Below are 14,753 nucleotides of genomic sequence, written 5' to 3'. Positions count from 1 at the left end.
CTCTCTCTGCCCCAAAGCCAGATCCTCGGAGGTGGGAGACAAAAATAAAACAAGTGAGTAAGGTGGTAAGGGCGCAAAAGTGCACGCAATACAAGGTAATGCACACTGGGGGCACATGGGAACCAGGTGAGACAGGTACGTTCCTACCGTACGCCCCCCCCCCCCCCCACCAGGTAACCTACATTGCCCCTCCCTTACCCCTTACTGTATCCACAAAACACAACACTACCCATAAACATCTACTTTACACATCAACAAACGTCCCTACTGTCTTCCCCGTTCCTCCCATAAACCAAATTCGTCTTCTCTCCCTCCTAACCAATCAAATTTGCCATTTCCAACTCTCATCAAAATTTGCCATCATCAATTCATCATCAGTCCCTCCTAGGGAGGGAGAGATGGAATCACCCCAATGTCTCATCCACGTCGTGATGCGCCTCACCAATCCAACCAGCAATTCTCCCTTCCTGCAACACAGAACAAAGGAACACAGGTGTGGAGTCATCATCACCACAGGTAAGTGGCTGCGTATGGTGCGACAGGTTCATCAATCCTAACTATTTCCTAAATGACTTTAACAACTTTACATTACCCGGGGTCTTTCCCTGCCAATTCATTGGCCAACTTACACTATGGGTTCTAAAAACCAATTCCCATTGACCAAACCGTGGTGCTCCTCAATTTGGGGTCTCACTCCCCCGATTCATCTCCCGGTGCCCTCGCACAATTTCTGGGCTGTGACGTGTAGCTCTCCCAGCAGGTCGACCCACCTGCACACCTCCACCACTGTAGTTGCCACCCGAGCTTACCTGCTCCTCACCCTAACCTAACTAACTGGGGAAGGCCCTCTCGCACTCTCACCCCCTCAGTGCCCTCTCTGGCATGGGCTGCCCGATCCACACCCGGGATCCTCAGGCACCCACTGACACTAACGGCTCCCAGAGCCCACCTGCGGCCTCACCTGGCCGACATCCTCACAGTGGTGGAGTGCCCAAACCAACTACACACACTAACAGGCTACACGCCCAGCCATTTCCACAACACTAATGCACCCATCCACAATACCATTCTGCAACCGCACCACAAATGCCAATCTCCAACCACAATTTACCTATACCCTCTACCTAACACTTACACTACCCGCCCCGGGTACTCGTGAAAGAGGGTCCACTCTTCCCCCATCCACACCTTCGCACCATGCACACCACTCCGTACCACTTACTCCATGTATTCCACACACCTGTACTTGCACACCTGTGCTCTCATACTTGGTGCCGCCTGCACCCTTCTCTCCCCAAGCGCATTCGCGCTGATCCACAACACTCACTACTCATACACTGCTCCACACACCTGTCCAGTTCTCACACAGCATCATCTCATCTAACTACTCCCCTCTGAAACTTGTGCTTCCCAGTCGTCCCTTTAAACTATTGCGCTCCCACGTCATTATAATCCACACTAATCTACCTGCGTCCCCCACTACAGGTATCAGTCACTACCTAACCTTATCGTTACCTAATGTCATCTTCTAGGGCCCTACACGCAATATGCTAACCCACCCGGGCTAGTTTTCACTGCCATAAACCCCCTAATCTATAGCGCATTTGCCCCACTTTTGTGAGGGATGACAGAGTTGCCATCCCACCACATCGGGCATCTCCCACTACCAATTTTGCACATCAAATTTCAACAAATCAAAAATTTGCCACTCACTACCCATCATCTGCCAATCATTACTGCCAATCATCAAATTTTGCTTTTTTCTAATTTCGGGGTCAAAACACTATCCTCATCACCCGTCTACTTATTACATCCTCTCGGTGCGCCAATTCCCTTCTAAAGCTCGGCTTCGTACAGCCGAGCCATGAATGCGGGTTCTTTTGTGCCGGCGGCTGGATGCGTCCGGCACTCGGTGCAGGGATGGGGGCTTACCCGGGCCGAGATCCCACGCACCACCTCGGCGTGGAGCCATCCAATGTCCCGATCTCGACCTGCCGGCACGTCTCAATAGAAAGTGGTCGCCATGACGACCCTTCCTATCGGCCTGCCCGCTCCGCCTAGTGGAGCCCGGACGCGGCCGTTCCAAGCGAGGCACAGCGTGGATCGCGTACGGCGGTTCTTTCGAAACCGCCGTGGTTCGGATCCCCGCTGGTCCTCGCGGCACGCGAAGCCCGGCATGCACCGAGGGCCCGATTCGGCTATAAGTCGTTCTAACCTCTAATCCGGTTACCGTCGATGCCTCACCTGGATGCTTGCAAGCATACGCTACCCCTTTCTTGCTCATACATCCAGCCGTTTCCATGCTCCTCGTCGTACCTTCTCTAACACACCCAGGTACACTCATTCCACTCCCTACCTTGGTCACACACCTGACCACCGAACACTTTGGCACACATTCGTTGGTCGCACACCTCACCAACACACCTCTTCGCGCCCCCTCCTCGGTCACCTCCTCTGTGACAATCACAGGTGTGCCCTCACTCGCACACCCAACCACGTGCCTCACGACCAATTCCAGCGTGCATTCCCACACACGCTCTACCATTCCAGGTGTGCATCCTTCCATTCCAGGTGTACATCCTCGCTCACCTGTCATAACCAACTCACGCTCCGTGTCACTCTCACAACTCTCACCTCCACTCTTGACAGCGCACTCACCCTTACTCTCGACAGCGCACTCTTTCCTCATGCACCCGTCCGTTACACATCTTTCTCGCACACCCTCTCCCGTTACATCCTCTGTAACACTCACCACAGGCGTGCATTCTCCCTTTACACCCTCCGTAACACTCCTCACTACGCGCTTCCATGTGCTCCCTCGCACACGCGCTACGACCGACTCACTCTCGACAGCACCCTCACTCCTTGGCACGCACTTTTTCCTCACACACCCCAGAGTCGGACTTTCTCGCACACCTCCTTTTTCGCACACCAGACCTGTCGCACACTTCACCAACGGCCTCTCACGAACACCCGGGTCCATCTCGACCCCCAAGCTTAGTAAATCACCTGGCGCATCATACGCACGACCATATTGGTCACCACTTACACCGGGTCCTCTTCCTCTTCGCTTCTCCTCCATCACCTGCGAATCCCTCATCCGGTTAATGAGCACATCATCACGATCCGAACACAGACTTTGGACCAATTCTTTTACTTCCTCCTTTATCTCTTTCTTATCCCCTCTCCGTCGCTTCTTAATTTCGCTCACCCCTTCTTCCACTTCTTCTAATTTCTGCTTCACCTCTTTTATTTCCCGGTACGTCTCCTCAAGCTCTTCCTCTAAGGCTACCTTGACCGTTTCCATGTGCGTCCTCACCTGCCGGTCCTTCGTCTCCATTACCTCTGTCACCTCGTCCAACCTCGTTGTCAGTCCCTCACGTACCATCTGACATTGCCTCTGTGTCGCTATCAAGTCATTGTTTAGGTCATTTTGTGTCGCTTTTAACCCTCCTATTACCGCTGTGTTCCTTTGAACCTGCTCCGTTAGTTCTTTTTGTCCCTCCGTCAGCTGTTCTACTCCCAGCGTCAACTCCTCTATACCCCCTTGCAATTTTACAGTCCCCTTTCTCACCTCCTTTTCCATGTGCTCCTTACAGTGCCTCACCTCCTCGCGCACTCCTCCGACCTCCTCACTCACACCTCTTCTGATCTCTTCTCCCATCACTTGCATCTCCTGCCCAGATGCCACCCTCATCTGCTCCATTTCCTCCCTATGAGCATCCAATTTAGTTTCTACCCCCATTCTGACCCCCTCTATCTGCTGCCCCATTTGTTTAACTTCCCTTTCCGCTTGGTCCCTCATGTCCCTCAATTTGCCTTCCATACTGTTTTCTAACCCCTCTAACCCATTTTTCACTCCCTCTATCTGATTCTCCTGGGCAGCCATTCTATTTTCTACCCCCGTTAACCCCTCCTGTATTTCCCCTAATGTATTGTCTAATCTCCCAAATTTCTTGTCTAACCCCTCACCGGTACCCCTCGCTTCGTCCCTCATTACCCCCATTTGGCCCTCCAATCGCTCACCCTGAGCATCCATCCGGTTCCCCATTACCCCCATTTGGCCCTCCAATCGCTCACCCTGAGCCTCTATACTGTTTTTCAAACCTCCAATTTGGTCTCCCATTTGTCCCATAAGGGCCCTCATTTGCAGGAAAAAAAGGTTCGAATCCACCAACGGCGCTGCTACGGTCGCGGGCGCGGTCGCCGTGGCCATGTGCGAGGCGCCATTTTGCGAACCTGCCGCCCTCACTGCTTCGCTCTCCTCATGTCCCTCAATTTGGTCCTGGATCGACCCTGCCTCACTCTCCTCTACCGGAACCCAACCGTCTTGATTCGCCATAGCGCGACTTTCAAAATTCGGGTTTTTATTTTTGTAAAACAAAATCAAATTTCGCCGTTAATAATTTCGAGCGCGTGAAGCGCGCTTCGGGTCCGATCTCACTCCTCGACACCAATTGTTACTCTAATAGTACAATTGGTGTTCCAAAATTTGGGCCTACCAAATTTAGTCCCAGGTCCGAATCCAACTCCTGACAACCAATTGTTACAGACGCGGTTTTAGATGTTAGTTTACCGAGCGGTTTGGTATTACCGCGTCCGCACAGTTACTCCCCGATTAGAACCCTATCCCGCCCGATTCCACTCGACGTTGACTAAGTCGCGCTATGCTAAATCAATGAAGGAAAGGACACAACGGCTGGGATAAATGCAACGACACAAGGGGTACAGTTCTCAAGACCTCCGGAGGAGGATATAATTGGTGATGCAGAAACGGGTAGATTACACGGTAAGAGGTAAAGCACAGAAAGATGGGCACTTAAACACAGTCTTATCTATCCCCGACAGACCACAGACAAACGGGACAAGACTGACTTACACGGGGATTGATGGCAGGGAAGGACAGGCAGTCGATAGCTCAAGGTGCACCTTGGCTCAGGGGCAGAATCAACACGGTCCGGTCCAGAGATGCGGGGAGGTATTTCAGCGCTCGGTTGGTGGCGTCTCTCTTCCTTCAAGTCCAGCGCGCATCTGACGTCACCTCCCTCTTCCTGCGCATGCCCAGCGGGGAGTGACACGCCCTCGGCTCGTTAGCTCCGCCCCAGATGGAATCGGTCCGCCGCTTCTATTGGGTGCGGGGGGTTACCGGGCTCCGCCCTTGACGAGGAGCTGACAGCGAGCCCCTGCGTGGTAACCCCGTCGGAGCACATGTTCAATGGCGGCTAACCAAACCGGAGTGAGGACGCACACTCCCCGCGCCGCCGCCGCTGTTGTTGTTGTTGTTGTTGTACCATGAGGAAGAGCTGCGGGGAGGTATTGGGAGGTCCTAAACTTTCTAACGGTGCCATACAATCACATTCTGGTGCAACGAAGAGTCAGAATTAATGGAAACGAGTCCTTAACTGACATAGACTAAGAATAACTAGCAAGATGTCCTATAGTTGTCTACGTGAGAGGCGGTGGACCTGGATGCGACATTTAATGGGGGAAATAGGGGAAGGTCGGGGCTACAGAGTGTTGTTTACAGAAAATGGGACTAGGGAATGGGGGATTGGGGATAGTTGGGAAGTATTGGGGAAATAGGGGAATATTTACAAGCGGATATGGATGGATGTAAATCCCATATCCGCAACAATATATTATAGCCGGTGGGCAGCATTATACAAGCACAGAAAAACTTACTTATTTACAGTTCTATGACCCAGGACCTGTCCTTTTTGGAAAGAAGATTGGAGGGGAGAGAAAGCACAGCAAAGTACACAAACACACTCAAAAATTCACATTTGCTGCTTGCTTCTTGCATCTTGCTTCTTGCATCTTCTGCGTGCATATATCAAACCGGCTAGCCCCCGGACCGGCATACAGGCCATTCCTGCTCTTCAGGGCTAATTAAACTTACAAATCTTCTCGTCCCTAGCACACCATCATAAAAAATGCACAACAAATGCGTTTATTATATGTGTGACATTAATGCCACTCAAAACCAGTGGTCTGAAGATGCAAGGTGATGCTGCAGCAAGGTACTGTAGAGCAGCGATGCAAGGCCACAAAACTTGTGGTCCATAATGTGTATAATGTGCAGCAAAGTGTTTTTGGCAGCAAAGTGCAGCAAAGTTATACAAAGGATACAGCAGCAAAGTGCCGCACAGTTTGGCTGCACAGATGTAGCAAAGTGCAGCAGCGGTGCTGCACAGGTCGCTGGTGCCACGCAGTTCCACCTCCAAAATGGTCCTGGGGTGGGGGGAGAGAGACAAAGCACGACCAGCAAAGTGGAAAGGGCGCAAAGGCACACAGCAAAACAAGGTAATGCAGCATGAGGGGTGCGGAAGAGCGAGCAGAGCAAGCTCGTCCCTAACCGTCCGTATCCCCAAACGTCGGCTTACACTACCCTCGCCCTTCCGTGTATTTACAAATTCGTCTCTCCGTCTTGTCTCCCATATCCCCCTCTAATCCAAATTCGTCTCCCAATCCCTCCCAGGAAGGAAGGAATGGAGCAAACACAATGTCCCATTACGTCATGATGCGTCTTTACACTCAAACAGTTCACTTGGTCTTGGTGTGGAGCTTCGTCCTCCTCGGTGCATGGCTGTGGATGGCGGGAAGGGATTTCTCTCATCCTATCTACACTAATGACATTTACTTTTAACCTGCCTGGGGTCGTACCCTGCCAATCGGCCATCTTTAAACTATGTCGTTCTAAAAACCGAATTCCCATTGCCCACTCTGCGGTGCCCCTGAATTTGGGTCTCACTCCCACAAATTTTCATACTGTGCCCTTGCACAATTTCGGGGCTGGGTCGTGTGGCTCCACTAGCAGGTCTACCTACCTGCGCACCTCCGCCACTGAAGTCGCCACCCGAGCTTACCTGCTCCTGCGACTACCTAAACTGGGGAAGGCCCTCCTGGCTCTTTACCCCCTGATGCCCACATTGGCATTGGGCAACCCGGGTCCTTCCTTTGGATCCTCGGGCCCCACTGAAAACTCACAACTACTCAACTGGCTCCCAGAGCCTACCTGCGGCCTTACTTGGCCGACAAACTACCAGTGGCGGAGTGCCCCAATAACCATACGCACCAATTAAACCACATGCCCAGCCATTTCACTGACTCATGCACCCTACAAAGCACAACTTGCCACTACCTGCACCACAGGTGTCAATATCTATACAAATTTTGCCTATGCCCTCTACCTGGGTTTACACTAACCCCCCGGGCTTCCATGAATGGGTTCTATCTCCCCCCATTCACTCCTTTGCACCATGCATTTCACACCTTTTATTCCCACACCAAGCATTCCACACCACGTATTCACACACCAATTATCTTGCACACCTTTTTCCATACACCTCAACAGAATTCCTTTTACTTAACACAATTCCTCACACATACAGCATCATCTATCGAACTGCTTTTCCCCTAAACCTCGTGCTTCCCCATCATCCCTTTACACTAAGCTCATAAGCTAAGTTAAACTAAGCACTCCCTTCATCATTAACAACCATCTAATCTCTCTACGTCCCCTCTACAGTACAAATGTCACTACTTAACTCTCATGTCTTCTACAGTCTGCTAATTCCCTATCAATTATCCTAGCCCTCCCTCGGCTAGCTTCGGTGCCCCATGGAGGTAACCATGGCTGCCCCCCCCCCCCCATGTGCCTAACACTGCCATCCCCCTAATCTAATGCTCATGAGCCCTGATCGTGTGAGGAATGGTTAAAATGCCATTCCTCCACGCAGGGTACACTCCTCTCATCCGTCCTCTACACCTGAGCCTCTCCAAGTGGGAATACATCGTCGCAGCTCGGCTTCGAAAGGCCGAGCGATCCATGTGGGTGGTTAGTCTCCTGTAGGTTGGGTCAGTCCGGCATTTTCGATCCAGGGGAGGAGGCATGGACGGACCAAGGTTCAGGGGCCCATCTCTGCGCGGGGCCTCGCGGTCCCACGCATGATGGGACAACCGCCCATGGTCGGAGCATCGCACCCGCAAAGGTGCGCGGCTCCGAAATCTCCTACCTCCCCTTGAACCTTGCCGATTGCCTTTGCCGCCATGGCGCGGCACCAATCATACAGGGCGGGGGCCGACACGAATCGTGCACGTCGGTCCTGGTGACACGGCCGTGGCATCGATCCCCGCCGGTCTCTGCCGCAGACAACTTACCGAGAGCTCACGTCGGCTATTCGTCGCGCCAAACGCTACCCCGGTCGGTGTCGGTGTCGATGCTTGAGCCGCGTTCTCACCACTCACGACCCACTCCGCACTCGCACACCTAGGCGTCCCTGTGCCTCCCATACATTCTGTTACCGCACACTCTCCTTCCACACTCTCCGCTGGTGTGCATTCTCCCTCGCACGCCGTACTCGCACCTGCACACCTAGGCGCACTCACACCCCTCACACACTTCAGTACGCACTCTTCTTCTATGCACTCTTCTACCGCACACTCTGTAACACCCCCGGGTGTGCACTCCTGCACACACTCTACAACATGCTCTGGTGTGCACTCCTGCACACTCTCTGTAACACACTCTCCTGTTACACACTCTTCCCACACACAGTCCGGTGTGCATTCTCCCTCACACTCTGTAACACACCTTTCTTGCACACACTCGTGCTCCGGTGCACACTTTTCTCTCACACGCGCACCAGTCGCCCTCGTACACCGCACAATGGACCTTCCACGACCGCCAGGGTTTCCTCTCTTTCCCAAGCGTGCCAAAACCCTATTCGCGCCAAACATATTCCCGCCATTAATTCTCACCTTGGGGACCTCTTTTCCCGGCAACACCTGCAAACTTTTGATTTTGTTAGCAAGCACGACATCACGATGCAAATACAGACTTTGTACAAATCCCATCTCTTTCTTCCGCGATTGATTTTCTGTTTCTGCCGTCTCTTCGGCCCCAATTGTTTCTTTAATCTCCATTATTTCTTTTTCTTCGACGATGGCCGGCGCCAATAAAATTTTCTTTTCCAATTCGGCGACCGTCGGCTTTTTTACACCCCGTGTCGCGATTTCTATACCCTCGGTCAACTTAGCTGCGCTCCGCTCTACTTCGCTCTCTACGCATTCCTCACACCACGTCACCTCGTCGCGTACCAATGCGACCTCCTCGCCCAACCTGCGCCCAATGTCCTTCCCCGCTTTTTTCATATCTCTCTTCGACGCCACTCTCATTTTTTCCAATTGATTATTTTGGGCCTCCATTTTGTTTTCCAACCCCTTTTTCACCTCTTCCAATTCCCGGGTGGATTTGTCCCCCATTTCTTTCAATTGGTTATTTTGGATGTCCATTTTGTTTTCCAACCCATTTTTCACTTCTTCCAATTCCCGGGTGGACTTGTCACTTTGGGTGTCCATTTTTGCACTTAGCTTTGCAGACATTTGGATTAGGTATAATTCGATGTCGAACCCGGGTCGCACAGCGGGCCGGCTGCCACCGCCATGTGCGAGGCGCCGCCATTTTCTACCCCTGCTGCCGGCCCCTCATCAATTTCCTCCTCTTCTACCAGCTCTTCCTGTGGGTCCTGGGTCATTAATTCCTCCTCATCATCTACCCCCACCGGCATTCGACCGTCTTGGCTAGCCATGGTACGAATATAAATTTTGCTTTTAAAAACTAAATTTCGATCGCTCGCAATTTTGGGGCCAATTCGTCCCAAATTTTTTTGTTAGGGTTCCAAATCCCACTCCTGACACCAATTGTTACGGTTCTCCACTGCCCTTCTTACCCTTACCAAGGGGGGATTAAGCCCCTTGTTCTTTCTGGGCTGGGTGGAACCGAGAGACTTGAAACGCCTCTTCCGGGCAAACGCAAGGGAGGGTTTCGGGGACCAAGTCTCGCTCGTACCTAAATCCCTGCGCCGCCACGGAAGTGGGGAAGCAAGCCTCGCACGAGCCACGTGTAATTTGAGTACACCGAGCGGATTGCGTACAACGTGGTCCGTGCAGTCACCGTTAATATTGGACCCCGATTCGAGCGGTTCTATTCGTACCACGCTTAGTCTATGAGGAAATCATAAGAACGATCGAATGGAAGGAAGAACACAGTTTTAATTATTATTCCCACAAGTATGTACAATGATCGGTAGAAGCAGAGATACAGAGCAGAACTTAAACAGTCTTATTCTTAACTCCCAGACTCGGGCCCGTCACACTCGCACAGGGAATTGCAGGCAGGATGCTGTTCAGGCCCAACGCACCGACTTGGTCGTCCAGGAACGGCCCCTTCCGGCTCTCCTCGGTCACAGCACGTCCCGCGAGGAAGACAAGCAGGCGGTGGAAGGATCCTCGTAGCGCGTCTCCCAAACAAAAGGCAGCCGATGAGGTAGGAAGGAAAAGTACGCGACTCTCAGCGCGGCTGGCGGTTACACAGCGCGTTATCACTCACGTAACTCGATGCACTATATGCGGCTCGGCTTCAAGCTCAACCGAGCGTCACTTTCATATGAGCTCGTATCCTGGTTCATGCGCGTCTTTCTCCACTCAATGCCAACTCAGTCCTCGTACCTCAATTGCTTGTCGAACTCCACTGCTCACCGCACACTCGTAACTCACCGCACTCTCGCTCCTGGGGGCTTTGCGCAACGGCTTATATCTACACGCCCCGAACCTTCTCAAACCTTCTCGAACCTTCCAACCATGCCCTGTGGCGCAGTGCTGCCGCCACACCCTGTGAGCCCTGATTGGCGACTCGTGCTTACCGTCAGCTTCTCTGCCGCCCTCATTCGGTCCCGACCCGACCCTCCAAATAAAGTTCGTCTGGCACGGGCTCCGTAAAGACGTCCGCGACTGGGCCAATGCCTGTGTCGCCTGCCAGCGCGCGAAGGTCCACCGGCACACCCAGGTCCCGTTGGCACCATTCGACGTGCCCACGCGGCGCTTCGACCACGTCAATGTGGACCTGGTGGGACCCCTTCCCTCCTCGCGGGGCTTCACCCACCTCCTCACGATGGTGGACAGGACCACCAGGTGGCCGGAGGCCATCCCGCTGGCATCAACAACATCCGCCGACGTGGCGCAGGCCTTCATTGGCACCTGGATTGCCCGTTTCGGCGCCCCCTCGGACATCTCCGACAGAGGCCCGCAATTTACCTCCGAGCTTTGGGGTGCGGTCGCCCAGGCCTTGGGGGTCAAGCTTCACCGCACCACGGCCTACCACCCCCAAGCCAACGGCTTGTGCGAGCGGTTCCACCGCTCGATGAAGGCCACTCTCAGAGCCAGCCTCCAGGATGACGGTTGGGCCGGCAGGCTGCCGTGGGTCCTATTGGGCCTACGAACGACCCCTAAAGAGGACCTCCAGGCTTCCACCGCCGAGCTGGTCTACGGCCAGCCACTGCACGTGCCGGGCGAGTTCATCCCTGACGCCACCGGCCCCTGGTCCATGGCTCGCCAATGCTCGGTCCTCCAAGAGGCCGCCAGGAGATTCACCCCCGTGCTCACGTCCCATCACGGCTGCCCCCAACCCCACGTCCCCCCAGCATTTCGCACTGCGGAGTACGTTTTTATCCGCAATGACGCACACTGGGGACCGCTCCGGCCGCCATACGATGGACCTTTCCGGGTCCTGAAGAGGGACGACAAGTCGTTCATCGTGCACATCGGCGGCAAACCAGACCACATCTCCGTGGACCGCCTCAAACCGGCCCATTTGGACCTCGACCAACCTCCACGGTTGGCCCTTCCTCCACGGCGGGGCCGTCCCCCGTCAACCAAGCCCCCCACCCGACCATCCGCCGCCACGCCACCTACCACCCCCACACGAATCACCAGGGGTCGTTTCGGCCGGGTCATCAAGACCCCGCTCAAACTGACTCCCGGTGCAAGTTAATTCTGGGGGGGCGCATGTAGCGGTTACCGGAAGCATACACAATCACCTTGCACCGGCCGATGACGCAACCGGCGAGCGGTTACTTGTCCGGACTCGCCCGGACGTGTCCAGACTTGCCTTTCCCGGGCGAACACTTGACATGCATACCACGCCCCATTGAGAGGCGTGGCTTACCTATTTGCATACCATGCCCCGCCTGAGAGGCGTGGCTTTTGAGTTCTTTTGAGTTGAGCTAGAATAAATAGCTCAGTGAAACTTCGTTCCTGGTGTCGTCCATTTTGTCCGGCTTTATCGTGCGAGCATAGCTCCACATTCTGATCTTATTTTGGTGATACAAGGTCACAGAAACTCTACGAGGTCACCATCAAGGTCATTTTGGGACAACAAGATAAGAATAATGCATAATGCATCTATGTAGTTTTTTTTTGTTTTTTTTAGCAGTGGGGAATCTGCTTCTGATCTTATTTTGATGATTTGAGGTCATGCTCATTCTTTATTGGAGTCAAAAAGGTCTTACTTCCGACCTGATCATTGAGCAGGTCTTGATGAGAAGTCTGAAGACCAGCGGAGGGCTCACACGTGGTCGAGGAATGACGGAGCAACAACGCCTGCTGTGGCTGCTTTCGATGCCTGCCTGTGCAGAAGTAAACCAGGCAATACAGGAGCTCACAGGGGTGAACTACAACACCGGCGAACAAAACAAGGACATGACCACAGCAAGACAAGCCCGTGACTGGAAGGACACTCTGTCAGTTCTCGAGTATCTACAAGAGCGAAATCCATTCAGCAATGACTCAAGTCTGCGGAGCATTGCCACTGGAGTCCATGCCCACCCAACTGTTAACCTCGATTCAGCTCAGTCGGCTGGGGAATCGATATTAAGGTCAATGGATGAAAGAACAACAGCTGAGTACACCTTCAAGAAGAAAGACCAAGCAGTCACATTCGGCATGAAGTCATCTATCAAGATTGATAGTGATCAAGTCCAGGTTGACCCACAGCTTCTCTTCCAGAGACTAATTACAGTTGCGCAAAAAGCTGATGAACTAGAGTCAGCCTTCAAGCATGAACTATGCAGCTATCCACCAGTGCTCTTTGATTCCTCTCTTTTTCTCAGAGAAGCACACAAGCCAGCCCTTGCTGGTGCCATCAGGGATCTCCTCGGATCTGATGTTCCTGCAATTATCCCAGATGATGACACCCAGTATGTCTTGGATGGAGGGGCACTTCTTCAACGCATCCCATGTTCTCGCGGAGCAACATACAAAGACATCTGTCACCAGTACACAGAATATGTGACGAAGAGGTATGGAAATGCCATTGTCGTGTTCGATGGTTATGAGAGCACCAACACAAAGGACATGACTCACCAGAGACGATCGAAAGGAAATGCTGGCGCAACTGTGACATTTGCAGGTGACATGCCTCTTACAATGAAGAAGGAGTAGTTCCTTGCAAACAAACAGAATAAGCAGCGATTCATTTTCATGCTGAGTGAAGAGCTGCAGAAAAAAAACCTGTGAGACGCACCATGCTTCAGGGGATGCTGACCTCCTGATTGTGCAGAAGGCCATGCAGTCTGCTGCTGCCACCAACACTGAGCTAGTTGGTGATGACACAGACCTCCTCATCCGCCTCATCTACCATGCAAGTCTGGAATCCCATGACATCTTCTTTTGTCCTGCGCCAAAAAAGAACAGAAAGAAGCCTCACATTTGGAACATCAAAGCTACAAAACAACTACTTGGTCCAGACATATGCAAGCACGTGCTCTTTATACATGCAGTTCTTGGATGCGACACAACATCTCGCCTCCATGGAATAGGAAAGGGAGCGTCTCTCAAGCGATTCAAAGCAAGCAGCGCATTCCGTGACCAGGCCAAGGTGTTTGACACACCTTTTGCTTCCAAGCAAGATGTTGCAGATGCAGGAGCAAAAGCATTGGTGATCCTCTACAATGGAAAACCCACTGACACCTTGGACTTCCTCCATCATCAGCGCTTCTGTGAGAAGGTGGCTTCAAGCTCATCTCCCGTTCAACCACAGATGTTGCCACCAACAGCAGAAGCAGCAATGTACCACAGCCTGCGTGTGTACCTGCAAGTTCAAGAATGGAAGGGATCGGCAGATGGACTTCGTCCGACTGAGTGGGGGTGGCAGGAGTGTGACGAGGGGCTTGTGCCATTCCAGACAGCCCTAGCTCCTGCTCCTGAAAAACTGCTGCAGGTGATCAGGTGCAACTGTCAGGCTGACTGCAGCACCCTGAGATGCACATGCAAGAAAAATAACATTGAGTGTACTCTAGCTTGTGGAAACTGCAGGGGATCTGGCTGCACGAACTCGCTACAGATGCCATGTGATGATGATGATGATGATGATGATGATGATTATGATGATGATGATGACGACGACAATGTCAAGTTCTGAATTTCTTTATAAACTTGAATTCTTCATTGATTTAAATCCTCTTCACCAAACATTAAGCATGGTATATACTAATAAGTCATTTGAACAACCATGCAAGAACACTGATTTGTGGCAAAAAAAAAATCCGTTTTTGATAGGGTTAAACATTGATGATTTTCATAATTTTCCCCCCAGACGATTCCTTAAGACTTTTTTTCATGTGATAGAAGACATATCCAGGAATCAAAATTCGTTGAGTTTGTTTTTGTTGCAATTTGTGTGAGGATGCACAGCTATTTCTTCGTAAAATGCCTGTACTAGTCTGCCTAGCAGGCACGTAAGACATCGGCCATTATAAAGCTCGCAGTGTTAGTGTGAGAAATCTCTGAGGATATCCTGGGGATTCAATATCTCAGTAGGCTGTCACTGCGTAAGTGATGAGGTTCCCGGGTTCGATTCCTGGATTCGAGTCCTGGGTTGTCAGAATTATTTCACACCAGCCCCATGCAGGAATTTA

The sequence above is a fragment of the Myxine glutinosa genome, chromosome 4 (genome assembly GCF_964187855.1).
Source record: "Myxine glutinosa chromosome 4, kmMyxGlut1.1, whole genome shotgun sequence".
Taxonomy (NCBI): Eukaryota; Metazoa; Chordata; class Myxini; order Myxiniformes; family Myxinidae; genus Myxine; species Myxine glutinosa.
Note: the sequence above shows the minus strand (reverse complement) of the source record.